The 14,347-nt window shown below is 39.1% G+C and overlaps 1 protein-coding gene across 15 annotated transcripts in view; it reads right to left on the reverse strand.

Moving 5' to 3' along the window:
• OSBPL3 (oxysterol binding protein like 3) overlaps nucleotides 1–14,347 on the reverse strand; it is an 86,457-nt gene that overhangs the window by 64,561 nt on the left and 7,549 nt on the right. For 14 of the 15 annotated variants that reach the window (XM_021387430.1, XM_021387432.1, XM_021387431.1 and 11 more), the window contains exon 2: nucleotides 4,548–4,669. The exons of the other annotated variant lie outside the window; for it this stretch is intronic. The gene's annotated coding sequence lies outside the window, so the exon portion shown is untranslated. The remainder of the gene's footprint in view (nucleotides 1–4,547; nucleotides 4,670–14,347) is intronic. 15 annotated transcript variants of the gene reach the window in all.

The following is a 14,347-nucleotide window of genomic DNA, read 5'->3' on the forward strand; positions in this document are numbered from 1 at the left end:
AAAAGGAAGGTGCAAAATAATATTCAAATAAGCCCTTGGTATTGTTATGTGTATTGTAATACACACACATATGCATATATATACACACCTCTGCGTATGGCAGTGCTTACATCTCTTTGTACACAGTTGCCAGCCCCAGAGACTTCACATTCAGTCTCCGGTCAGCTCAGGGACAGGAGAGGGCCCTTCACATCAGGGCATTCCCCAGCAAGAGGGGTTTTCTCTCTCTAACCCCTGAATGGGCCGCCCCTCCTGGAATTCATCCTGTGTACTCACACAGCTGTCCTTGGCTGAAGGGAATTTCCCTGGGCCTGTGCAGGGTCCACTTGGAACCCTCCACGCACCCATTCCCTTGGAAGCCTCAGCAAGTAGCACCACACTGGAATTTTCCTTTACACAGAAGTAATACCCAGGTCTTTTCAGGCTGATAAGGCAACACAGAAGTTACAAGGACAAAATACAAAGATGGTGAAAGTTAGAGTAAATCGGGCAGCTACACTGAAAACCTCCTAAAGCTTGTCAAGGTAATTTTATATTGGATTACACTGATGCACTCTGTTGTGCCTACAGAGTTACCAGCCAGCCTGTTTTACTCCCTACCAGATAAGATCTTGTCTGATTTTCTAACAGAATCAGCGTTGTTTCAACGTAATTTCAGCTGTTGGTAGAATGTATTTTTCTTCTCCAAGTTCTTGCTACAGTTTCATAACCAAAAAGACTTGTCTCCATAACAAACATTTTATTTTTTTAGATGTGTGGCACATGTGCAGAGTCCATGTGTTTAATAAAGTCAAACAAATATTGCAAACATGTTGTATTTTCATAAACACACTTCTGTTTACTAATCACCACTAATAATTATCCTTGGTCAGATTTGAGCTCCCCTCCATCACTCATGTGCTTTGATAAGATGTATAATTTAAAAAAAAATTGACAACAGATTACATGCCTGGATCAATGTGATGATAAATAAAATAAGATTAAAGCACACTACTGCAGAAGCACATTTCTGGTGAACTTTACACAGATGGTTTTTAAATATGAAAAAATACACTGTTATGTTTTACTCATTCTTTAAAATAATCTTCTCCTTGTAAAGTACCTACTTTAGTAATCATTTTTTTTTTCTGTTTAGTGTGGGAAACTTCTGCAAATCTAAGGAGCAATGCAATTTTCATTTCTTCTTCAAATATCTACTGCCACAATAACACTTCTTCCAAATTAAAATGAGGATATGACCTTTTCCCAAAAGCAAATGGGAGTATAAGGCATTTAAACTAGAAGTCAGAGAATGAGCAAAGAAGTCAAAGGCCACAAACATACCTCATCCACAACAATATATGCCAGGATCAACGTTCATTCCCACATCCACAACAATATATGCCAGGATCAACGTTCATTCCCACATCCCGTTACCATACAACCAAAGGACTCCACAAAGGACTGCAACTCTCTTTCCCTCCCACACAATCAGTTTGCATGCAAAACCTCTGCCACTGTACAACTGAAAAGCAAGGGGCCCTAGTCACATTTAATGGTTGCTCTTCATAAATAAATTTCTTCTTCAAGTTCTCCCTTGAAATGTGATAAATCTTTTGCCTTTTTGATCTGATATATCATTATTATTTTTTCTTCAACTGGAAAACAAGCAAACGTCTCGACACAAATTTACCTTAGCAAAACAGGAAAAAGTTAGTCGGTTTCTCTAGGAAAAAGATATAACTCTGATGGAAACATACATTTGAATATACACTGAAAACAGAGATGCCGTGTTGGAGCCACTTGTAAATGAGGGGCACATTTAATGAGAAATGAGGGTTTCTGCAAGCACAAAGCTGATTTACATCAAAGGTCTGGCTTCATGGTGAACTCCAGGTAAAAAGGAAACACCTCCACTCAGAGGTGAGAACACGGACTATCCGTATCACTTTCCACAAACCAAAATATAGAACCTCACTTTGTTAAAATCCTCCTGGTAGCACCAATAAAAAGGTAATTTGCTCCTGTTCCTAAACTGCAGAGGAACCAACCCAACTGCTTCTAGAATGATGAGACACAGCAGATGCTACTTTTCTCTACGTATAAGCACGAGGAATCAAAAGTTTGAGTAACAGGAGACAAGACTGATAACCCTCTCTCATACGTTACTTTTGGCTATGCTAATTGCCTATTTCAAGCACTTGAGTTCACGTCTCTCACAATGTAGGAATCACTAACTACTAGAAAGATCTGAATCTCATGGTTAGACATGCTAAGTCTCTTTTGCAGGAGGGACCACAGGATCACAGAGTTCACAATGTCTTACCAATTCAAGCCCAGCATCAGTCCAAGACACAGGTGTTTACAAATTCCCATAAGAGGCATTTAAGCTATTAAAAAAATTGCAACTACACATTTGATACACATTCTGCAACTTCACAAACATTTCATTTCTACTGAGGCAAATTCTAAAACTTACATTACTCTTAGTCATACTAAATCAGCAGGCCCAGTTGTTTCAAACAGTTCTTCTGTCTGATCAGATGTTCTCTCTGTTTATAATCTAAGTGCCTATGAATAAAAAAACTATGAACTACAATCCTATGAGGTAAAGTCATCTTGCTCCTCCACTTTCCCTTGCATAAGATGCCATCCACAATGCTTAGGTATCTATTGAACAAGTCAAGGAAAGTATTCCTAACTAAATTCACATGGAACACTTTGACATACATCTGAGACAAATAATCTGAAGTCAAAGGAACTAGCCTGTGCGTAACAAAGAGCTAAGTTTGTGATCACTGGTTATTTTTGCATTTAGAAGCACATGCACACTAGGATTTGACCTCTTTTTCTTTCAAAGGAAACAACAAACAAAATATCTTAGCACAGAATCCACAGTTCTTTACAAAAGAGTTTCTCGTAAGAGCAAAGAGACAGCAGACACTGTTGAACTGCCAATGTTCGTAAGCTGAATGCTGACAGAAATGTTACAAAATAAATATTATGAAAAGTATTTAATTTGACTGTGCTAGTGCTTCAAGTGAGAGAAGATCAAAAATCAATGTACGTAGTACATACAAGAACTGAGCTTGGAATTTCAGGTTGGGAAAACTGAGACAAATTACCAGTGAATGCACAGGAGTTCCATGAAGACTGAGAAATGAGGATAACTTCCTTCACAATATTTTCCTCTGTTCAAGTGAGTAGCAAAGAATCCTTTACTCGGTAACGTATATAAACTGCTTCTATTATAGCTACAGATTCAGTTTCCAACTTCATAAAATGAATTTAATTCACTTTAAGGTGAATTCACTTTGAGGACCAAGAAGTGTTTCCTTTCTTCTTCAAAGACAGAGCTATTCAGCAAAATGACACCATGCATTACTGTGAGATTTAATGTTTCTTAAGAAAGAAGGTTACAAAATATTCAAGGATTCCAGGAACAAATTTCAACAGGATAGTACTACATCAGTAAGAAAACAAAAATATTTCTGTTAAGTAATGGCTCTCATAGAAGCCTTCTTCCATAGCTACAAGAGACACAAAGAATTTCCTTTCTGTAATTGTTCAAACTCTGTTAGTTTTCTGTCCCTGTGCATCTACCACCCTTCCTTTTAGCAACTATCAAAATTGTTTTCCAACAGAGAATATTCTTGCACCAGCAGTTAAAGGTTAGGATAAGCAAAGGGAAGATTTCCTGTGCTACTCCACAGAAGGTAATTAACATACCTTTTTGTCATAAATCCTTTCTGAAAATAAAATAGCCACATGTAGCACACTGGGGTGGGGCAGGACTATACTCATTTCTGCCAAGTACGCAAAACTTTCTGCAAGTCTGTAGACAAGCACAAAACATTACTTCACTACTTAAACATAAAGCATGCCAACACCATCAGTTAATGGTTTAGTAACAGTGTTTGATAAACTTTGTTATTTGCGTAAGTAAAAAGATCCTATAGCTACTGGGGACCTCCCAGAAAGAGACCATTGTAGCAGCATAGCAGTACCTACCAAAGCAAATAAAACAAGTAGGAGTATTTTCCACTCTTTGCTCCTCTCTATTTTTTAGCCGCTAGTTTGCAGAAGCAAAAAATGCACGCGGATGTTAATGTGATAAACAGCAGTCACACGCTGCAAAAATCCAAACCCTGTGCCTGTTGCATACTTCAGTTTTCATGACTCACCTCTGACTTTCCAAAGGAATACAAGTCCTTCCTGAACAATATGCACCTAACAATACTTAGTACATGCTCACAATAGAAATTCCAAGATATGGAGCTTGGAAGAATTTCTACATCCTTCAATTCTTCTTCTAAACACAGTTGAGCACAACCATCCCGAAAAGAGATGGAAATGCTGCCTTTATGTAAGTAAAAACATAGTTCTCTTCCCTTGTATGAATCCACATATATGGGATCCAATACAAGGTGACTGTTGATAGCAAGAAGTTTCTCCTACCACTTCTGTCATCATGTTCCCTCTAGGGTGGAAGAGGCTCCATGTCAATTTAACTTCTGCTTTCCTACAGAAAGGGAACAACACCCACAACATAAGGAAGATTGACTTACAGTGGGCAGTCCCTCAGAGCTGACTGTGTAGAATACAAATCTCCTCTTCCTCTAAAGTAGTAGAAGTCCAGGCAATTCCATTAGGCAAAACCTGGGAAGCTCACATGAGTCTGATGCCGGATCTGAAAACAAACAAACAAATCAGATTTAAAACAAAATTCCTGCTACTTAGTCTTCCGGTACCTGGAAAGTATGAGGGAGCTAGGGAGTATGATCTACGAATATCTGGAAAGCTTTTTACTCTTTTTTTTCCTCCTATTGTTGTTAACTAAAAATCTTTCTCTAAAACACAGCATCTATATTTACATCTTCCTCTCCTGAAGGGTAGACATTAGAAGTTCAAGTTAGCAAAATTCTACAACAAAGCATCTAAGTTTTAGTCTACAAACACACTACCTGGCTAATACATTTTGTAACAGAGATCTTTCTTGCCCAAAGGGTCCAAAATTCTGCACAACAGATGCAACTCTGCTTAAAGACTGGGAAACTCACTTTCACACATCTTGTCAGTACAAAGAAGAAAAAGAATCCTGCATGGGAAGAGATGCTGGGGGTTACTACCATCTTTGACAAACTCTTGCCATTATTCAGCCATTGGTTTCTAGCAACCAGCATGCAGTTCTGTATTTAGTCAGATGCACTTTTTCTGAAGACAATCCAATTTTGCAGTTTTCACAGCCTGTAACACTTCTCTGTACAATATGAACACTACCAATCAGAAAAGGCTTATGACAAAAGCTATGTATGTGCTTAATTTGAGCTAAAAAGGATCAATATCTTAGCCTGTTTCTGTATTCGTAGACTGTACAGTTGTTCATTCTGAGTATTTCAATTTCTGTTGAACCAAGTCAGCTCCCATAGCAGCCTGATGATAATCTTCCCAGAACTTTTTCATCAGAGGGCAAACCAGTGCCTGGGTACCACGTATCATTTACTGTTTACGAAAGCTAGTGTATCATTAAGTTTCCTGCAGTGCTTTGATGCTTTCTTGATCTTTATTCAAGATCAACAAGAACAGAATTCCTCAAATTGTACATATTCTTGATTCAAAACTGTTATCCACTATGTAAGTTTGAAAAAAAAAAGAATGATGTATATATATATCTATAGCTTTAGCAGTTATAATTTATCTTTTAAACGTACAATTTAACGTTTCTACTTGCTGTGAATAGACCATACAACTTCTTTTCAGTAGTGGAATGAAATTATTTTGCATGTGCTGAGTTAGCGGCATTACTGCCCTCATTCAGAATGATTCTTAAGATGCTGGCATGTTTTCCAAGGAATCAGAAAATCCTTTTCTCTATTTTCAACTCACTGAGCTTTGAGCAACACATTTGCCTTCTTTTACCAATTGTGTATATTTAATAACTCCTAATTTCATGTTCACATTTAATTCCTCACTTCTTCTGTTTGTTGCACTCCTAGAAATGCCACCACCACTCCCAGCTGGTTTGAAATCTAAACATCTGTGATCTAATTTTAGGATTTGATCTTTTAACGTATGAGCTCGCGTATCAAAATATTAAGGCTGGAAGTTTCTAAAGACAAAAACTGTGTAAACTGTGGCATTTTATATTAATTCAAAGTTCTTTCATTTGTGCTGCCTTTTAAGATTGGTGACTTAAAATAGCTATTAATGCAACATCCCATTGACATTTTTTAGCCTGTAGGAGCCTGTAGTGGGCAGAGGCAGCTGAAATAATAACATATTTGAATGACGAACCAGCTTTACCATTTTATTAGTCAGACTTTCCCAAATCTATGGCTGGCATTTTTCCCAGTATTTCAAACATTAAGCTGTTTCACATTAAAAACTTCCAACCAATCACACATTATAAACTTCTGATGTTCAAGGCAATAGAACGACTTTTATCATAAGCCCCTAAAAATAAACGCAAACACCTAGCTTTAAAAAAGGGGGCTTTTAACTATTTGCGTTGCTTGTATGAACAAAGTAAGAAAAACAGAAAGAATAATCTGATATAGATTACTCTGAGAAAATTACATTACTCATCAGGAAAATATTACATATCACACTGCAATAGCAGGGATCCTAAAGGGGACCCACAAGGTCAGATCTTACGCAGCAATCCCAACTGGTCACAGGACAAGAAAGCCAAGAGTTACACAAAATAGTATCAACAGCTCCCCACTTTCTTTTGCAGCCCCTTGTGCAAGAGTTTTGGCTTTGCCTTCACAACTTTAGAGTTAGTGACACACATGCTCCATAGGACAAGCCCAGTATACAAGCTTTCACCTTGAATGATGTTCCTAAGGGTACCTGAGAATCCCATCAAGGAACAGAGGCATTTCAGACTGTCTATGCAAATAAAATGCCATTTTTTTTTTCTTTTTCTTTTTTTTTTTTTTTTTCAAGGAAGGAGGGAAATACAGCACAGCATAAAATATCTCTTCCTCTGCTCCTAGGAGATAAAGATCAAATTCTAAATCTGGAGGACAAAAGCAGTAGTTCTTTGATCGCGCAGATATCGATATAACTTCAGCCCTTTTCACAACTTACCTGGTAAAGAGGCCAACAGATAAAAAATTATTTTTAAAAAAAGATTTTTTGTTTCCAAGTATTTTGCAATATAGCGGCACACTTCCTAAAATCATCTGGGAAATCCAAACCAGATAAACTGCAACACTTAACAGTCTGCTGGTTGATCTATGTTTTTGTTTTTTGGTTTTTTGTTTTTTTTTTTTTTTAATTTTTTTGTACTTCTGAAAGAAAAAAAAAATCCCCAGTTGTGGAGACCCAACACATAAAACTTCTCACTATCACGTTCACAAGCATCAGAAAAAATTATAGTGTGATACACTGGAATAGAATGACAAAAGGAAGACCAAACATAACTCTCAGTGGGGAGCAACAGCTCATGTGAGCATCATAGAGAGATGCTCATTTAATGCAGAACAAAGGAAATCAATTATCTGGCACCTAAGGACATTAAAAAAAAAAAAAATGAACACGCAGTAGTTGATTTTTTCACAACTCCACAACAATTCATTCAGCTGTTTTGTGTAGCTCGTCTAGAATTGGTACAGTACATTTCTAAGTATTTCTGGAAGAGCCTGCAACAAACGAATACCAAATCTGGCGATTAGATGTCATTTGGTACAAGTGTGCAGCAGACAGAACTAGGCCCTTCAGGAGTGATTGGCCAATTCTCTCCCTTCCCAATGTCTGCCATTTGTTCCTGCTGCAATTCCTACTAAAGCCAGTAGCAACATGACCGGAATCAGATTGGGAAATTAATCCAAGTAACTCAAGTAATTGAGCCAGTAACTCAGACAGGAAAAAAGCCAGATTTTTAGCCTCACTGTTAGCTGAACCAGCTCACTGCATGATACCAATATCCATGCAATAAAAAGAAAAACCAAGCAGCTGCACACAGGAACACAGAGAGCAGCTACCCCATTTTTGGAAGTGGCATGAAATTATGCTGATTGACACTGAAAATGGAACTGGGAACAAAGTAGCAGTAAGAAAGTACGCATCTTGCCAGAATCAGCCTGCAATAAACATGCCTTCTAGATTCAGTTTGATGCATGTGAGCAAAAGCTGTCAGCAATGCCAGGTCTGACTGAAACCACACATTAACATCCTATAGTTTGCATGATGGATAAACTAGTTACAAATGCCATTATGTAGTGCTAGCTTTAATTGCTCTGAGCTAAATATAACTCAGAATCTAATAGCTCCCCCTCAGCCTTTCTGTCTTTCAAGAAGAGGAAAAATGTCAAGGTAGTAAAAGCAAATAGGCATACCCAATTGCACATCACCACAGAGAAACAGGAAACAAACCACTGAGACAATTAAGTTGGAGCCTCAAATATTCATGCAGTACTCCCGGTTGCAGTAGGCTGCTGTTTGCTCTCCTCTTCCACCACTCTGGATCCAATTACAGCCAGCGAGTGAAGCACACATCCCAGCTCCTTTCCAAGCTCTGCCATTTCTTTGCTCTATTAGCAGGCTGTGCTGAATCCCACTTGCCTGATGCCTCCAGTGGAGGTACTGCCCTGGTACCCACATGCTTTTCTCTGTATACCACCTGGCTCAGCAGCACAGGGGAAGAAGAGGAGGGCAAGCGTCCTGCACACGTGTGCAGCTTGACCCTCACCTGCTGCTGTTGTATTGGCATGACATGTATGAGGAGTCCAACATCTGCTACAGAAGCAGAGACTGCACCACCTTGATAAAGGCATGAAACAAGTTACTCTGTCGTCTCACAGCAAATCAGGATTTTGAAAAACTTAACAGCAAAGTTCTACGTAGCAAGCTTTAATTTCCCCCTCTGAGCTGATAAAGACAGAAAATTTGGCTGACAACTAGAAATATGTCCTACAGATTCAGCATTTTTGTTAAACAGCATTATAAGTCATTATGTAACTGAAGTTCCCCACTTTTTCTACTGTTCAAGGCGGGGGGGGGGGGAACATGACATAAATCACTGCTGTAATGACAGACAACGGACTTTCCATTGTCTGCAACAGCCCTTCTACACCCCCTCCCCACCCTGCCATCACCAGCCTTTTCCTCTCATCACCTATTCTTCCTCTCTGGCTTTATCCATCCTCTGCTCATTTTACTGAGGTGAGGTCTTAAAAAAAAAAACATCTTATTTTTAAGAATTCTGGTTGTCTTCATCCGTTGTCTATGGCATGTGCAGACAAGAATGTTGCTATTTATGGAAAAAGAAGTATGCATCAGACCATAAGAATTACTGAATGTGGCATTAGAGATGAAAAGAGGGGCCAGCTGACTCCAGCCCTGCTTGCCTTGCAGAGCTGTGCACGCACTGCAGGAGCACAGCTGGAGGTCTGCCAGGAGGAACCTCCCGCACTGAACATGCTCAAAGCCAGTATCCCACACTTTCCATCCCCTGGCCTACCACTTCTGAGACAAGCAGCAGGCTGGATAGAACAGGTTAAAGGAACTCTGTGTATTTGTTGTTTATTGCAAGAAATGTTAAAGCAAGCCTCCTGACATGCGCTGTTCTACATCAGAACATCCATGCTCTCCTGCTAGCAGAGCTGACAGAGAACAGAAGAGAAGGAAGGCTCCCTGCTGTCAATGCAGGCAGAGACAGACTTCTTCCATCCACTTCTGGTAAATGTACTAGCAAAGCCATTAAGGCTTTGCTTTCTGAAGTAGCAGGCCAAAATATGGATAAATAATACCAAACACAGGGACGAATGTTCTAGAGACTTAATACAAAGATCTTCTGCCACTCTCACAGACAGCATTTTTGTTTTAAAACCTTGCCAATCTCAACAGCTTATTTGGTAATTCAGTGCAGCTGAATATTTTTTAAAAACTGCACACTCAACAGCATGCATCTACTGTGGATAAATGCACTCTTAGTATGATATGCTAACTGCGGCGACCCAGGACTTAGTGTCCTGCTGTCTGGGGGTGGCAGCCAGGCACAGGCAGCACGGGGCAGCCTGCCAGGGGTAGCTGCACAAGCCATCTCCCACCCATATTCAAAACCATTCTATAAGGCGCAGTGAGAAGAAATGTGCCACACGCTGCCTTTTAAAAGAGGCCCAGAAAATACAAAAAAAGCACAAAAGCATGAAAGAACAGTGGACATCAGCCAAAGCAAACGCAGGATTTGTCTGGGAATGGAAGCATGCAATTGTGATAACCTGTGACAGTCCAGTAAATCTGGATCTGAAGATTAAAGAGAAAAGATACTAGAAAAAGGTGATTGGTTTTCTTGTCCTCAGTAATACTGGAGAGGTTTTACTTTCCTCTCCAAAATTAGAACATCTGTGTAAGTGTAAGCCCTTGCCGTTCTTCTGCTCCTCTTAGCCTCACACTTGCACACAGAAACACACAGAAGCAGAGCACCTTCAGTTTCAAGTCAGGACAATAGAAACCTCAATGTTTACAAAAAATCAATGGAAACAGTAACATAACTGCTTTTCTACTAATTAAAACAACAAAACTCATGAGAATAAAATTTCTGCCATTGTCCAGAAGCTACAACCTACTCAAAGTAGGCTTATCCAAAGAATTTTTCCTGCACGAACAAACAGAAATAGAAATGGCCAGTTACGTGTCTACACATTCCAGAATGGATTCATTTACCAGATGCTTTTCTCTGCATCTTGTGACCTGCAAGATTGCTCCATTCAGCTGTAATAACAGCTGCAGAAACATTCTGGCAACAGCTATTGCTATATGTGTGACGTTATGGGGAAATATATATATATATTTATATACCGATATTTTCACTTCTATATGACTTGAGATGGATGTTTTCTCTCGCACAAATATCTACCTGCAGATAGATGCACACGTAAGTGTGAATTTAGACAGAGGGAGATCTAAAGTTAGATTTAGATGAACGCTTTCACCATCAGATCAAATAATTCACATATGAAGGCCTTTTGCCCTCCTTTTTGCACTTTAGGTATTTCCCTGCTGAACCAAAGCTGCATTTCTCCTGTGTCTTCAAGGTTCCTCAAAATACAGTTGGAGAACAGATTAGGAGGAAAAGCCCTGAAGGTTATTTATATAGCAAGACTTCAAACAACCGATCCAGCTGTATCTCAGGTGATTTAAGAGAAAGTAAAATAACAAAGAGAGAAAGGTGGGTGAAACACCAGAGTATTCAAAGTTATTTGTGGCAACAGGACTTTCCAGATGATGGACTCCATTCATGAGACAAGAGGTTGACCCTAGGTGACAAAGGTGACACGCCTGAGCAGGGACTGACAGATGGAGCGAGAAGTGAAAGTTGTTGGGCACCCACGCAATGCTGACATGTAGCCTCACTGCACTAGCAGAGGAAAATGAGGATGTGGCCAAGAAGGATTCTTATCTCTGATCATTTGATAGAAGACAAAGTTCTAACATGGGTGACAACAGGGGTCAGGCAGACAAGAAGACCATCCAGTCAAATTTGCATGACCACATCAAATGTTTTGAAGTATCAATGTACTAGTTTTAAAATAATAATAACAAAAGAGGAAAAAAAAAAAGAAAAAAGTCTGTACTACAAAACAGAAGAACTTGAATTGGGTATTAAATATAAGGCTAAAAATAACAGGGACAAGAGAGCCTTAGCAGCTAAAGCACATCTTGCTACTCTGAAAAAACAGAAGTGGATGCATGGGTGGTGCACATCTACACAACTTAAAACTGTCATAGACTAAAATAGATACATAAAACTAAGACATTGCAAAGTAAGAACACGCTCCGTTTTGGTCCAAAAAGGCACTCTAAAGAAAGACTGTCCTGTTTGGAGTGCTGCAGGTCTGCAGCGGATCCCAAAAATCCAGCTTTGTTACAGATTTCATTACAATCACAGGGAACTGTGCATTACAAGAGATTTACTTCTCCAACAAGTGAATAATAAGCAAAAAGAATTAGCTGAAGAAGTCAGCCAGGCTGAGGAATTCAGAAATCCTAACCAGAACTGGTGAGCTGCTGCAGAAACCAGCCTGGAAATCCCTCATGGGATGCAGCAAGCAGCAGAGAACTTCTAAGACGAAATGGCCTATGTAAGTAGATGGCCTCTCCAGCCCTCCCTAAGTGACATGGAAGGAACTGATTAAAGAAGTTGCACCTCATATGTTAAAGTGCAGAAATAAAGAGATAAAGGAAGAGATAATTTTTGTTTTAAGAAGAAAAAAGTCTCCTGTGCTTCAGTTTGTGAGCCTTTACAATCTAACCTGCAAATCCAGTGCAGATCTAACACAAGCAGCAAATCATTGTAACTCAGCACAGACACGAAACACTCTAGAGTTTCCCTTCCACCGGGTTTTTCCTTTTAAAAATGTATTATTTATTTATTCCAGTCTACCAAGGTTACAACTTGTGTTTTTTGCTTGCACTCTTCCTACCTTCCACAAAACTTTTTCCCATGCAAGTGCTTCAGTGGCATTCATTCAGTGGTTATAAAAAGTTTTATGAGATGACTTGCCTCTATTTGCTCAGAAGACGCTCATTATTTTCAAGGGCCAGAAGGAACCACAGGGAAGTTTAAAAAAGAAAAAACAAACCAAAACAAACACAGTTTGGTCAACCAGAATAAGAAGCTATATATATTCATATAGAAAAATCTGGATTCCCAGCCTTCATCTCTAGTTCCCTTAGATGGTTTTATCCACACCACATTCTACACCTCCTCTCTCTCCCAAAGTAACCCACTGCACAGCTGATTGAGTGGCAGTGCACTTCGGGACTGTTAAGCAATGAAGTTAAGAATGAAATCCCCTCATTAATTCAAGTTCTGCAAGATGCAAATGCTGGGAGCTGGGAGCCAGGCCGTCCTGAGAGAGGTGTTAAATCTTCCTAACATCCAACAGACATTTTTTTTTCCAGAAGATAAAATTCACATAACAGCAAATAAATATGATCCTTAGGTAGAAGGGCTCTGTACACTAAAATTCTGTTTGTTTCATTTGAAAACACTGGAAGTAAACAACTCTCGTTCTGCACTGAATATAGGATACTTCTGTTTAATATGACCAGAGTGCACGGCTAAGTAAATAATGGAAACTCATTTGGCAATAAACATGTGGTAATCCAGTACAAACTGTCATTATGTCTGGATTACCAAGACTGATACAGCGTCCAGAGTTAGAAAAACGTGTATGTTTTCGAGTATTGAGCCATGGCACAAAGTCAAAGATTTCCCAGGCCTCCATAGTCACAGCAGCCACCATCGCAGAAGCTCCACAAGTATCTCCTGAAGCGAGAGCACTCAGGCACTTGACACCCAGATACGGTCACTGTCCTACTACTTAGAATGGAATTGAGAAAGTCATTTGCTTTAAAGTAAGAAGACGGATGAAGATACAGCCAGGAATAAATGGGAACATCTTCCCCGGCCAGCTTATCACAATAATCAGCTAGGACTAAAAGGAGATTGTAGAAGCTTGCCTGATGAAAACAATGACCTCGTGTGCGTTCAGAAACGATCAATGGTGTCCCATTACTTGAAATTTGATCTTTTGAAATGTAAGATTGCCACCAGTAAGGGATCCTCACTACACCACCAATTCCACGTATATGACATAGCAGAAGAAAGTGACCTTGTATGCTTAAGTGCCCCTGCAGTAAAAAGGAAAAAAGATATTTTACTAGTCACTCTTATCAAACATTCCATTTCGTGAAAGTCTACCAGTAATTTTTTTTTTCAAGAAAAAAATTTCATTTGCCAGAGAAACATCCTACAAATGGCTCAGCAGTTAATTTACAAGAAGAGTTTAGCCTGCTGAATTTCAAAGGATAAATTATAATAGAGTATAATATATGGGGAAAAAAAAAAAAAAAGAAGTGCGTGGAGAAACGCCCGTGATTCAGCTATTCTGTGGAAAACTCTAACATCTTATTTTTGAATCTGACATGAATTTCCATATTTACTCAGTGAATTGAATGAAAAAAAACAGTTGCGCTCGTTTATTCTCATTGTAAGAAACAGAATAAGAAAGAGCTTCTTTCAACGATACAGCTAATAGGCCGTATAGTTGGACATCAGCTAAAAGGCAAAAACTTTATTTATTCATAACAGCAGTTCTCTGCTTCATTAAGTTCCCCTTTCTCAGCCATTCGTAACTCTCCGAGCACTGAGAGATATTCAGTAAGTGAGCCTTCATTTTATAGTGTCCATAAGGTTAATGTGATACTGAATGCTTCTGGTTTTATTGCCTTGCAGACAAGATACGTGGAACAAACTCAGAGACTGTGCCTTTCTTCTTAAAATACAAAATAAAAACAATAAAAACTCACATCACAGGAAAGAATGAATGAATGAGTTTTATACTTCCTGAATTTC

The sequence above is a fragment of the Numida meleagris genome, chromosome 2, assembly GCF_002078875.1.
Source record: "Numida meleagris isolate 19003 breed g44 Domestic line chromosome 2, NumMel1.0, whole genome shotgun sequence".
In the NCBI taxonomy this organism is placed as follows: domain Eukaryota; kingdom Metazoa; phylum Chordata; class Aves; order Galliformes; family Numididae; genus Numida; species Numida meleagris.